The sequence below is a fragment of the Pleurodeles waltl genome, chromosome 8 (genome assembly GCF_031143425.1).
Source record: "Pleurodeles waltl isolate 20211129_DDA chromosome 8, aPleWal1.hap1.20221129, whole genome shotgun sequence".
NCBI lineage: Eukaryota > Metazoa > Chordata > Amphibia > Caudata > Salamandridae > Pleurodeles > Pleurodeles waltl.
In genome coordinates this window covers 919265766-919279913 of record NC_090447.1, presented here as the reverse complement: position 1 = coordinate 919279913, position 14148 = coordinate 919265766, and positions in this window count along the sequence as shown.

Below are 14148 nucleotides of genomic sequence, written 5' to 3'. Positions count from 1 at the left end.
AAGTAGCCCATAGGGCAGGGTGCTATGTAGGTAAAAGGCAGGACAGGTACATGTATGTTTTATCTGTCCTGGTAGTGGAAAACTCCTACATTTGTTTTCCACTACTGTGAGGCCTGCTCCTTTCATAGGATAGCATCAGTGCTACCCTCATATACTGTTTGAGTGGTAGATTCTGATCAGAAAGGGGTAACTAGGTAATATTTAGTATGGCCAGAATGGTAATACAAAATCATGTTTATTGGTGAAGTTAGGTTTTTTATTAATATTTTAGAAATGCCACTTTTAGAAAACGAGCATTTTCTTGAACCTCGAAATCCATCTGTACTTTACAGCCTCTCCCCAATCCACATCTGGGCTGGGCTGCGTGACAGCTCTCTTGTGCATGTCACCAAGACAACCACAAATACAGGATACTCAGTCACACCTTCACTCATCTGCATACTGAATGGGTCTTACTGGGCTGGGAGGGTGGAGGGGCTGACACTTACATTTCAAAGTCCCTCACACAATGGAATTCCAAACCCCCTACTGGGACCCTGGCAGATAGACCTGTGTTGAAAGGGGACCTTGTGTACTTCAAAACCACTCTTTGAAGTCTCTCCCACTTCACACTTTTGTGTACATAAACTGGGTCTCTGACCCCACCAACTCAGACACTTCTGGATCTGAACCTGCAACCTGCCAAGAGGACCTGCCTGGTTGCCCAAATTACTCATCTGGACTGCTTTGCTGTGAAGGACTGCTGCCCTGCCATCTGACTGCTGAAAAGTGCTCTCAAAGGGGTTGGATTGAGCTTGTCTCCTGTTTTCTGAAGTCTTGCAGAAGACCGGCAACATACTGCTGCGGCCGTGGAATTCCGCTACAGGTATTACGATCCACAGCTCGGAATCCGCCACAATACAGACACCCACACAAGTCCGCCACACCAAAGGTCAGTGAAAAACTGGCGATACCAAAACCGACACCATCAGACCAACAGGAATACGTCCACAGTGTCACGACCCACGAATCAATGCGGCAGTCATTGAACCGCGGTAAACCATTGGCTGTACACACCGTTGCGCTCAAAATACACACACACTAACAAAACACAACCACACTGGACAGTTCGAAATACACACACCTGATACACATACACATACCACACCCACACACCCAATCCAATATAAAGCACACACCCACATCACCCACAAACCCTTACAACCAAGAATTTGAAAGAAGGCCAGAGAGAGAGAGACTTCCTAAAACAACACCAGCATCCACAGACACACAATACGATCACTTACCCAACATCCACGCACCTCAAACAACACACACCAACACATCCCCTCACACATCACAACAGACATCACCTCACACATCACCCACACCACATCATGGCACCTCAAAGACACCCCAGGTTCTCTGAGGAGCAGCTCAGGGTCATGGTGGAGGAAATCGTCCGGGTAGAGCCACAGCTATTCGGATCACAGGTGCAGCAGAGATCCATTGTAAGGAAGATGGAGCTATGGTGCAGAATTGTCGACAGGGTTAACGCAGTGGGACAACATCCAAGAACACAGGATGACATCAGGAAGAGGTGGAACGACCTACGGGGGAAGGCACTTTCTGTGGTTTCCAGACACCAGATTGCTGTACAGAGTACTGGCGGTGGACCCCACCTCCTCCCCCACAACTAACAACATGGGAGGAGCAAGTCTTGGCGATCATGCATCCTGAGGGCCTCGATGGAGTAGCAGGAGGACTGGACTCTGGTAAGGCAAATATTTACTACTTTATCCCCCACTCCACCTGCATGCCATCACATACCGCCACTGTTACCCTCACACCCTTCACCCCAACAACCCACAGATACCTCACTAAGACAACCCACACTTCCCAAAACCAAGCCCTGCATGTGACACCAATGCATGGACACCTATCACCAAAGCATTCATTTCAAGTAGAGAGACTCACTCATGCCCCAAAATCACCAATCACACACGGGCCACGGCAATAATGCAAGCACAGGAGTAGAGGGTCAATCACCAATTGCACAAGATGGCACACACAGATACAATAACTATCCATTTACACCCCAACAGGACCCATACCCAACGTCACCGGACAGGAGGTGCCTGACATATCCAGTCCCCACTCAGAAGAGGCTCACAGTGATGACAGCAGCTCTGCACGCCTGGATGAAGATGCCCAGCCCGGCCCATTAGGGACCTCAGGACAGTCGGTCCCCTGACACAGTCACAAACCACCACTGAATCTACTCCCTCAGGAAACACCACCACAGCACCCACCAAGCGGGCCCATCCCTCTGTCCCCAGGACACGTCAATCAGCAGTGTGTCCACCACTGCAGGGAACCCAGGCAACCCCACTAACACAGGGCGATCAGGGACCTGGGGGCAGTGGCAGTGGGCACACGGTTCAGGGGACAGAGGCACAGGATAACAGGGAAGCTGGGAGGACTGCTGTGCGACAGGGGGAGGACAGGCCCAGGGAACACACACTCCACGAGGCACTCTCCAGCACCATGGGTGCTTACCACCATTCCCAGGAGACCATGGGCACCGTACTGGCCAAGTTTCAGGAGACCCAGCGGCTGCAAGAGAAACACTACCTGGGGATCAGGGAGGACATGAAGTCCATCAACACCACCCTGGTCACCATTGCAGGGGTGCTGGCAGACCTTCACAACACCAGGAGGGACACAGTGGCACACCAAGCCCTGCATGTAACACTAGCCTGAATGATGACCAGCCCTGCACCTCTGCCGGCGCTAGTGGACAGGAGGCACCACCACAGGAACAACAGGCCACCAGCACCACACCCCCTGCAGATAGAGAACCACCCCGCAAACGGTCCCTGAGATCCAGGAACAAGACAGAGAACATTCCCAAAACCCCCGCCAGGAAATAAGACCCCCCTGAATGTCACCCTTCTGTCCCACTATGTCACCCTGTCCACCTTAAACTGCCATTGCTCCACTTCCTATGTCCCTTTGGACAATGCACCTGTGAAACAAATAGACTGGACTCTGCCATGGACATACCTCCACCATCACCCCAGCCCATTTTCCAACCCCCTCCATCTATTTGCACAGGAATAAACACACTTGAATCACAAAACAATCTGGAGTCAGTCTGTGCTTTCACAAATGTGTAATTGCAATATCTATGGAATATAGCAATGTCAATTTACTTGTTCACATACCAATGTAACACAGCTGTAGGCCAGCAGTAAGCATAGCAGAGGGCACAAAGTGGGACCCAGATCTGTGAAATGGAAAGTCAAAGTGACAAGTCAGTATCTATACACTGAGTGAAAATGACAGACTTATGCTAGCTCCAACAATAGTATGAGATGTGGGAAGCAGTTACATCTTCTTACCTGTGTCTCACTGGAAGTATTGCATGATGATGTTGATTCGGTTGTTGATATTCTCTTCTTCTGCCTCCTCTTCTTCACTGTCCACAGGCTCCACAGCTGCCACAAGACCACATTCTGGCCCATCCTCCTGCAGAAAAGGCACCTGGCGTCGCAAAGCCAGGTTGTGCAGCATACAGCAGGTCACGATTATCTGGCACACCTTCTTCGGTGAGTAGTATAGGGAACCACCTTTCAGATGGAGGCACCAGAATCTGACCTTCAGGAGGCCGAAGATGCATTGTATTATCCTCCTAGTTCACCCATGTGCCTCATTGTAGCGTTCCTCTGCCCTTGTCCTGGGATTCCTCACTAGGGACAGTAGCCATGACAGGTTGGGGTAACCAGAGTCACCTGCAAATGTCAAGGGACAACTGTTAGACAAACACTAGCCCTTACAGACAACCCCAGACCCAGACACCTATGTCAACTGTATTGGGACCTTGGCCTCGCCTATTAGCCACACACAGTGCCTCAGGAGTTGCCCCATCACATAAGGGATGCTGCTATTCCTCAAAATGTAAGTGTCATGCACAGAGTCAGGATACTTGGCATTCACATGGGAGATGTACTGGTCTGCCAAACACACCATCTGCACATTAATCGAATGGTAGCTTTTCCGGTTTCTGTATACCTGTTCATTCCTGTGGGAGGTACCAATGCCACATGTGTACCATCAATGGCACCATTGATGTTGGAGATATGTCCCAGGGCATAGAAGTCACCTTTCACCGTTGGCAAATCCTCCACCTGAGGTAAAACGATGTAGCTGCGCATGTGTTTCAGCAGGGCAGATAACACTCTGGACAATACGTTAGATAACATTGGTTGTGACATCCCTGATGCCATGGCCACTTTTGTTTGAAAAGACCCACTGGCCAGGAAATGGAGTACAGACAGGACCTGCACTAGAGGGGGTATTCCTGTGGAATGGCGGATAGCTGATCTCAGGTCTGGCTCCAACTGGGCATACAGTTTATGGATTGTTGCACGATCAAGTCTGTATGTGATTATGATGTGTCTCTCTTCCAATTTCAGCAGGTCTACTAGGGGTCAGTACACCGGAAGGATGCCGCCGTCTCATCACCTGACCCAGAGGACGTGCCCTATGGAGGAGAACAGCGAGCAGAGAGTCATCCAACACTGAGGTATCACAATGTGTTATTTTCAGAAACGTTTGTAATCCACAATGTGCCGGTATCTGTCTGTATTCCCGGCCTAGATAAGATGTGATGCAGTTTTTATCCATCCCCTGTGGCCCCCTGAAATGGAAGCTGCCTGACCTGTAAGGTGGGACAAGGGGAAATGAGGTAACTGCACTGGCATTGTACACCATTGCGGTGGGCGGTCGAAGACCGCAGCGCAATTCTGCATTGGTTAACATTGGGCCCTATGGGTCCCAGGAGCCAATGACGATGTACGCCGGTGGTGACGTTACGCACTGCTGCGGACGTGACCACCATTTTCTGTCTGTTCACTCACTTGATACCTGACCTTCAACAGGAGTGGACCTACACTGCAAGTGCTACTGTGACCTGTGTCTGGAAGCGACGATGGCTACAGTGTCTGGGGAAAGGGCCCCTGCCTTCACTTCGGAGGAGTTGGAGAAACTAGTGGATGGGGTCCTCCCCCAGTACACACAACTGTACGGTCCTCCAGACAAACAGGTGAGTATACTGAGAGCATGCTGCATGGGCAATGCCTGTTTTGAGTGGTGTGGATGGAAGATACATGGGGGGGCTGAGGCCTGCATGTGCGGATGGTGAGTGTATGTGCTTCAGGGCATAGGTGGAACTGGTGGGCAATGAGTATGACAGTCCGGAGAGGTGAGTAATTTCCTTTCCCCTGTACCCTTCCTCTAGGTCAGCGCCCACCAGAAGAAGGGTATTTGGAGTGTCATCGCCAAGGACGTCCGGACCCTGGGGGGCTACCACAGACAGAGTACCCACTGCCGTAAAAGACGGGAGGACCTGCGCAGCTGGAGCAAGAAGATGGTGGAGGCCCAGCTGGGGATGGCCTCCCAACGTGGAAGGGGTGCCCGCCGCACCATGTCCCCCCTGATTTCCCGGATCCTGGCGGTGCCCTATCCAGAGCTGGATGGGCGCTGGAGGGCATCACAGCAGCCACAAGGGGGTGAGTACACTCTCATTCAGATTACTCTGTGCGCCTTACGAGGTGTCTGTGTGGGGGAGGTGGGCAGTGTGTTCCCCAAGGCCAGGATGAACTTGGCAGGCAAGGTCCCTTGTGAGGCAGGATATGTGACACCCCAACCCCACTAGTGGTAAGAGCCATCTACACCTAGTCAGGCTCCTGTGACTTCCAGGTGTGCAGCAATTGGGCTTAGGCCTCATACCCCAAATTTTCTAGGAACTGTTAGTGCATGGCGTAGTGCTGAGGGCTGCTCCCTGTGTGTTGTGTCCACCAACGGTAGTGGTGTTGCATGCACTGAACAGGTTTTTCTTCTGTCTTTACCCCCCCTTTCTGTTGTCTCCCTGTTCTTGTGTGCAATAGCATCATCAGGCGGAGGAGCAGTTGCACCGGAGCAGGAGGGCGCTGCAACCCACTTGGCCCTGGAGGGTGAAGCAAAGGAGTCTGAAGCCACTAGTGGGACGGAGGGCAAGGGGAGCTCCACGACGGGTTCAGGAGCATACACCAGTGACAGCGACTCCTCCTCTGATAGGAGCTCCCTTGCGGTGGCGGGCACCTCTGTGCCCACCGCATCAACAGGTACAGCCACCACCACCCCACCAGCACCGCCCTCCCAGCAGCCCCTCAGTATTTGTCCCGTGCCCGCTCACCCAGGAGGGTGGGCATCTCCTTCGCCCAAGGCACCTCAGGCCCTGCCCCATTCTGCCCTGCTGCCATCAGTGAGGAGGCTATTGACCTCCTGGGATCCCTCACTGTTGGGCAATCTACCATTTTGAATGCCATCCAGGGTGTTGAGAGGCATTTGCAACAAACAAATGCATACCTGGAGGGCATTCATTCTGGGCACGCGGCCTAACAGAGAGCATTTCAGGCTCTGGCTTCAGCACTGATGGCAGCCATTGTCCCTGTGTCCAGCCTCCCCCCTCCAACTTCCACTACCCAGACCAAATCCCCTGTGCCTCAGCCTATCCCAAGCACACCATCAGGCAGCATGCACACACATCAACACACAAAAGTGGCTCAGGAAAACATAAGCACCACACATCCCACAGGCACTCACACAAGTACCACCCCTATGCAGACACACCAACATCCTCTGCCTCCACTGTGTCCCCCTCCTCCACGTCCTCCTCCTCCCTCCCTGTCTCGTCTCCACTCACACCTGCATGCACTACATCCTCAGCCACTACTTCCATCACCAGCACGCCCATCACCACACACCACTCATGTGCAATCACCACCCCCACTTCCATTCACACATTCCCTGTGTCCTCTCCCAGTGTGTCCGTGAGCACTCCTCCCAAAGTACACAAATGCAGGCACCCACCCACCCAACAGCCATCCACCTTCCAACAGTCTCTGGGTAATGCACCTTCACCCAAATTCAGCAGACGTACACCTCCTACAACCACTACCTCTTCCTCCACTCCCAAACCCATTCCATCTTCCCGTCCCAGTGTGTCTAAAAAACTTTTCCTGCCAACCCTTGACCTCTTCCCTTCACCCCCCCATCCTTCCCCTAGGGCCAGGCTTTCCAGCTCCCAACCCAGCACCTCAGCCACCAAATCCCCATGCACAGAGGTGCCAGCAACTGCGGGGTCATCAAGTGCACCACCCATCAGGGCTGCAAGTGTGCCACGTAGCGAGGGCAAGGACATTCCACCACCTGCCAAGGTGAAGAAGGTGCCCACATCCCGGAGGGAGAAGCCGCACATACCAGCCACCAAGGGTTCCGCAAAAACAAAAGGGGATAGTGGCAAGACACCTGCGGCACCATCAGGGAAAGGGACAAAAGCAGAAGAGCAGGTCAGGGCAGGGCACGGTGGCACCGACGGAGGGACCAGTGTCACCCCTTCTGTCCACGACAACACAAACCTGTACGGCGGCAAACACAGCAAGCTGCCCCACCACCAGCACTGCCAACTGCACCGCCACCTGCACAACCACCTGCACAGCCACCGACGCGTCTACAGCCTCAGTGACAGACCCCAGCATCTTCTCCAGTGGGCAGCCGTCCGAGGATGCAGGAGACATCCTGCTGTGTCCCTTAGCAGGTGCTGACCCATGCACCACCGCCAGCACCAGCGCCACAGACACCGCCGCAAGCACCGCCACCAGCCCAGCGATGTGCTCGGACAGTGGCACCATGGCTGACATGGCTACCATCCCCAGTGGTCAGTCGTCCGAGGCTGGAGGAGAATTCCTGGACCCTGGCCAGCTTCCATGAGGCATGACTTCCATCACTGTTTGCACCTTCAGGTGGAAGGCGAAGACACAGCAGCGTGGGGTATGTCGCTGCCTCCAAGGCATATCATGCTACCTGTTCATTGGCAATCTCGTGGCTCACACACCTAGGTGAGGGAATGGTACCGGCCACACTGCACGTGGAGCACTCTGGGCACCAGGACCCATCCAGAACCAGTGGAGAATGACATCTACTACCTCAGTCCTTGGCAGGATGAAGCACTCTGGGCACCATGCCCCCTCCAGAACCAGTGGAGAAATACATCCACTACCTCAGTCCTTGGCAGGATGAAGCACTCTGGGCACCAGGCCCCCTACAGAACCAGTGGAGAAATACATCCACTACCTCAGTCCTTGGCAGGATGAAGCACTCTGGGCACCATGTCCACTCCAGAACCAGTGGTGAATGACATCCACTTGAGAGACTGTGGCTTTGCACTCCCCAGGATAAAGCAGTGGGCAAACCACCCACTGGAGAGTCTTGAGAGACTTTGGCTTTGCACTCCCCAGGATAAAGCAGTGGGAAAACCACCCACTTGTGAGACTTGATAGACTGTGGCTTCGCTCTCCCCAGGATAAAGCAGTGGGCAAACCACCCACTGGAGAGACTTGAGAGACTGTGGCTTTGCACTCCCCAGAATACAGAAATGGCCATCGAGCCCCCTCGTGCAGCAGTGGCGTAGCGCGTTCATCTGGCTGAGGTGCCCACCCTCCACCTCTCCCTCAGGTGCCTGTTTATTCTCGATCTGATGCCCCAGCAGTGTTCTCTCCGTTTCCAGTCAGGTATCTTGTGTGGGCTTCGCCCATGCATTTTGGGGCCAGTGGTCCATGGACAATGATTGGTCCACTATCCGGACTTGTGTAGTTGGTGTATATATTTGTATATACTGAATTTTGACTAGCAGATTTTTCATGATTACAATCATTTAATTTTGTCCTTGCATTCTTCCAGGGGGTGATGGCGTAGATATGTAATATTGCTACATGTATTTGTGTGTATGGTGTTGTGGGTGAGGGTGGGGGTGTTGCGTGTTGCATGTGTGTGTCACCCTCTTTTCCCTCCCCCCCTCCCCTGAGTTGTAGATGCAGTACTCACCGTGGTCGTCGATGGTGTCTCTCCTGCTCCTGATAGAGCATTAGGAAGAGCAGCATTGGTAGTTCGGGCTCCATGGCATCCTGGTTCCTTGTTGGGTATCGAGAGGTGTTTTCCCTTCTGTGTACTGTTTCCACTGTGCTTTTGATAGCGTTGGTTCCGCCCCAGAAGAAGTGGCAAATAGGCATGTTGAAATACAGTGGGCGGTACTTTGTCCTCCGCCTGTCTGTTGGCGGTTACCGCCGCGGTGTTTGTTTCTACCACCGCGGCGGTCGGAGTGTTAAAGTGGCTCTCTATGTTGGCGGTTTCCGTCATGGTCATGTTTCAATATTTTTTCCCGCCGGCCTGTTGGCGGTATTACCGCCGCTTTAACACCGACCACCAGGGTTGTAATGAGGGCCTTAATCTCTTCAAGGAACTCCTTGTGCACCGAAAATTGACACACTGCCTGCCGGAAATGCTACACAGCCCACCTTGTCAACTGGCGAAGTATTTGCATTTGTGATTATGACAGTTTATTTCTCCTTTTTATTCTACTTCAAAGCTTGTGTTTTCTTTACTGTGGCTCCTTGTAGTTTTGGCAGTGGTTGACCTGCAGTTTTGTGTAGTTGCATGTTTTAGGTAAGTAAAAACCATTTATTCCAAATTAATATTGTTGCCATCCATGAATGACATGTTTCTAGGTGGTATACTAAATGCAGGATTGTGTGTGAAATTGTCCTTAGATTTGTACACAATGATATTAGTGTTGTTTTATGTCTAATTTGCTTTTCTTTTTTCTTTTTAGTGGGATATCATTGGTGATTACTGTGTCTGTGCAGAGTAGTTGCTGGTGAGTCTAGCTTTTTCAGGCAAGTGCGTGGTATAGTCTTTGAGTACATAACTCTTTTGAGAAAGCCACACTTTGTTTATTACTTAATTTAGACAGTGCTGGTTGCTGTTGCCGCATGTGTAAAGTTATACTTCTTAGAAAGGATCATGGCTAGCCACAGAGTAACCGCTCAACAGGTTGTTGGCATTCTTTTTGAGTCATCCTCTGACCATGATTATGAGACTGACTCTGCATCTGAGGCAGAGGAGGAAGTGAGAGATTCTGGCAGTGAATTTTCTGTCCAATAGGAATCTTCTCATGATGAAGCCACTCTCAGTGCAGATGAAGTGTCTGTTTTAGAGACGGACACTCATGTGCCAATAATGCAGCAGCCTGGAGCTGAAAGGTTTCCCATTGGAAGACCTGAACTCTTGGTTGCCCCAAACATGGAGCAGCCAGATTTGCCTGCCTTTACTGGTCTCCCGTGGTGTAGAGCCAAAACGGAAAACTTTTTGCCTGTCAATTTCTTTTAGTTGTTTATGGACGATGAAATTTTGGAAGAGATGTTTGAGCAGACTAATTTGTATGCGGAGCAGTATTTGAGGGACTGAGGCCACAATCTAGAGAAACCCAATGGATTCACACAAATTTGGAAGAGATAAAAAAAAAGTTCTTGGGTTTGACTTTTTTGATGGGGTTGATCAGGAAGCCACCACTGGCTTCTTATTGGTCTACTAGTGCCTTGATGGCAACAGCTATATTTCCTGCAACCATGAGTAGTAATCGGTATTTGCTTCTTCTTCGGATGTTGCATTTTGTTGAGAATGCTTTAGCCTTGCCACACGATCACCCTGATTCTGACCATCTTTTTTAAGATTAGGCCTGTCCTAGATCATTTTGTAGATCGGTTTTCAGAGGTCCAGGCAACGAAACAGCTGTGGACGAGTGTTGGTTCTGTTCAAGGGCCGTTTGTTTTTTACGCGGAACATTCCTAGCAAGAGGGCACGTTATGGAATTAAAATGTATATGCTGTCTGAAAGTAGTACAGGATATGTGTATAATTTCTGGGTCTACACTGGTAGGGATTCCAATATTGACCCCCCAGTTGTCTGCCCACTTTTGGAGTTAGTGAGAAAATTGTGTGGGAACTTGGTAGATGAATCTTTAACAAAGGTCACCATTTATATGTAGACACTTCTACACTGGAGTGCAATTGTTCAAGGAATTGTTTAGAGTGGACAATATTGCTTGTGGCACAACCTGTTCTAACCTAAAAGGCTATCCAAGGGAGCTTGTCTGTAAAAAAAACTTGATAGGGGACAGTGCAGTGTCTTGCGGAATGATGAGCTGCTAGCTCTGAAATTTGCAGACAGGAGGGATGTCTACATACTAACTACCATCCATGATGAGAGTACTTCCCCTGTGACTGTTTGGGGCCAAGCTGCTGAAGTGCGCAAACCTGTGTGCATTTTAGATTAAAATAAGCACATGGGAAGCGTAAAGTTGTGTGTAGAGTTGATCAGAGGTTTGAACCTTATACTGCTATTCGTAAGTCTTACGTTTGGTATAAGAAGATAGCGGTTCACCTCTTCAACTTGGCAACTTTTAATGCTTTTATTGTGATCAAGGATAGTTCTCCAGAGTCAAAGATGACATTTGTGAAATTTCAGGTGACAGTGATAGAGAGCCTTATTGCGGTGGAACAGGCAAGATTTCCTAGAGAAGAAGTGGTGGAGGATGTGGCTGGATTGAAAGATCTCCACTTTGCTGAGCACATTCCTCCCACGCCCATGAAAGATTTTCCAGCTAAGAAATGTAAAGTCTGAGCTCGAAGAGGTATCCGGAGGGAGACTCTAATGTACTGCCCAGATTGTCCTTCAAAGCCTGGGCTGTGTGTGGGTGGCTGTTTGAGGAGTTACCACACACAAAAACATTTCTGGGAAATACTGTGAGCGTAAACTGCCTGATTCATATGTTTAGTTTCTTTGCTGGCATTACTGTCACATATTTAGGTACAGCTTTTGTGTTTGTAGTTTTGTACTTATAATTAGTTAGTGATTTCTTTGTTGATTAAAAAAAGTGATGGCAGTGTACGTGGTGTGGCGCTTGGTTGGCGGTGTTAATAGTGACTTGCTATTGGCCACTGCAATACACCGCCAGCCAAACACCAGTCCACACACTCCCACCAGCTGGTGTGATTGCTGTATCAGGCATGTAGGTGTTTGTAAGTGATGGGCCCTTGAGTGGCGCTGTCTGTCAATGCGAGGGTTGTAATATGCTGGGCTAGTGGCTGGCGGTGTAAATGGTCTTGTGCATGTCATGTATGAAAGGTGTGTGAATGGACTGCAAAGCGGTTGGTGCCTTGTCGTGGTGTTACAGCTCAAGAGCTGTGAGTCATTGGTTCAGTTTTTTGGCATTTCAGTTACTAACAGTGCATTTAATTTTTTGTGAAATCTCTTGTTAATAAAATTTGATCTACTGAACCATCACTCACCCTCGTGCCAAGTTTTTTTTTTGCCACAATTTGAGGTTTGCAAAGGATTCTGGGTTACAGAACCTTGTAAGAGCCCCACAAGTCCCCCTGTCTTAAATTCCCCTAGGTGCTTAGTTTTGAAAAATGCACAGGTTTGGTATGTTTCCCTAGGTACCGGCTGAGCTAGAGGCCAAAATCTACAGCTAGGCACTTTGCAAAAAACAGCTCTGTTTTCTTTGGGTAAATGTGATGTGTCCACATTGTGTTTTGGGGCATTTTCCTGTTGCAGGAACTATGCCTACCCACATAAGTGAGGTGCCATTTTTATCGGGAGACTTGGGGGAATGCTGGGTGGAAGGACATTTGTGGCTCCTCTCACATTACATAACTTTCTGTCACCGAAATGTGAGGAAAAAGTGTTTTTAAGCCACATTTTGAGGTCTACAATGGATTCTGGGTAACAGGACCTGGTGAGAGCCCCTCAGATCACCCCATCTTGGAATCCTCTAGGTGTCTAGTTTTTAAAAATGCACAGGTTTGGTAGGTTTCCCTAGGTGCCGGCTGAGCTAGAGGCCAAAATCCACAGCTAGGCTCTTCGCAAAAAACAGCTCTGTTTTCTTTGGGAAAATGTGATGTGTCAACGCTGTGTTTTGGGGCATTTCCTGTCACGGGCACTAGATCTACCCACATAAATGAGGTACCATTTTTATCAGGACTCTTGGGTGAATGCTGGGTGGAAGGAAATTTGTGGCTCCTCTCACATTCCATAACTTTCTGTCACCGAAATGTGAGGAAAAAGTGTTCTGTTTGCCAAATGTTGAGGTTTGCACAGGATTCTGAGAGTTACCCCATATTGGATTCCCCTGATGTCTAGTTTTAAAAAACACACAGGTATTGCTGGCTTTTCTAGGTGCCGGCTGAGCTAGAGATCAAAATCGACTGCTAGGCACTTTCCAAAAAAGACGTCAGTTTTCAATGTAAAAATGTGATGTGTCCATGTTGCGTTTCCTGTTGCAGGCATTAGACGTACCCGTGCAAGCGAGGTACCGTTTTTGTCAGTAGGCTTGGGGGAACACAGAATAGCATAACAAGTGTTATTGCCCCTTGTCTTTCTCTGCATTTCGTCCTTCCAAATGTAATTCAGTGTGTAAAAAAGACGTCTATTTCAGAAATGCCCTCCAATTCACATGCTAGTATGGGGACCCCGGAATTCAGAGATGTGCAAATAACCACTGCTTCGTAACACCTTCTCTTGTGCCCATTTTGGAAATACAAAGGTTTCCTTGATACCTATTTTTCAGTATTTATATTTAACCAAATGAATTATACCCAGTATACAATGAAACCCCACTGCAAGGTGCATCTCATTTACTGGCTCTGGGTACCCAGGGTTCTTGAGGAACCTACAAACCCTATATATCCCCACAACCAGGGGAGTCCAGGAGACATAACAGTATATTGCTTTCAAAAATCTGGCATCACAGGAAAAAGTTACAGAGTATAACGTGGAGAAAAATTGCTGTCTTTTTCACTTCAATTAATTTTTTTTTAAATTTCAGCTGTTTAGGAAAACCTTGGAGGATCTACATAAATGACCCGTTGGTGAATTCAGAATTTTGTCTACTTTTAAGAAATGTTTAGCATTCTGGGCTCAAGCACTGGTTTCACACCCATTTTTGTCACTAAGTTGAAGGAGACCACAAGCACAAAAAAGGTAAAAATGTGGTATGTCCCAGTAAAATGCCAAAATTGTGTTGAAAAATGTGGTTTTCTGATTCAAGTATGCCTGTTCCTGAAAGCTGAAAAGATGGTGATTTTAGCACCACAAACCCTTTTTTTTTAAATATAAATGTTGCTGTATTTTGGCTAATTTCTTGGTCTCCTTCAGGTGAACCCACAAACTCTGGGTACCTCTAGAATCCCTAGGATGTTGGAAAAAAAGGACGCACGTTTGGTGTGG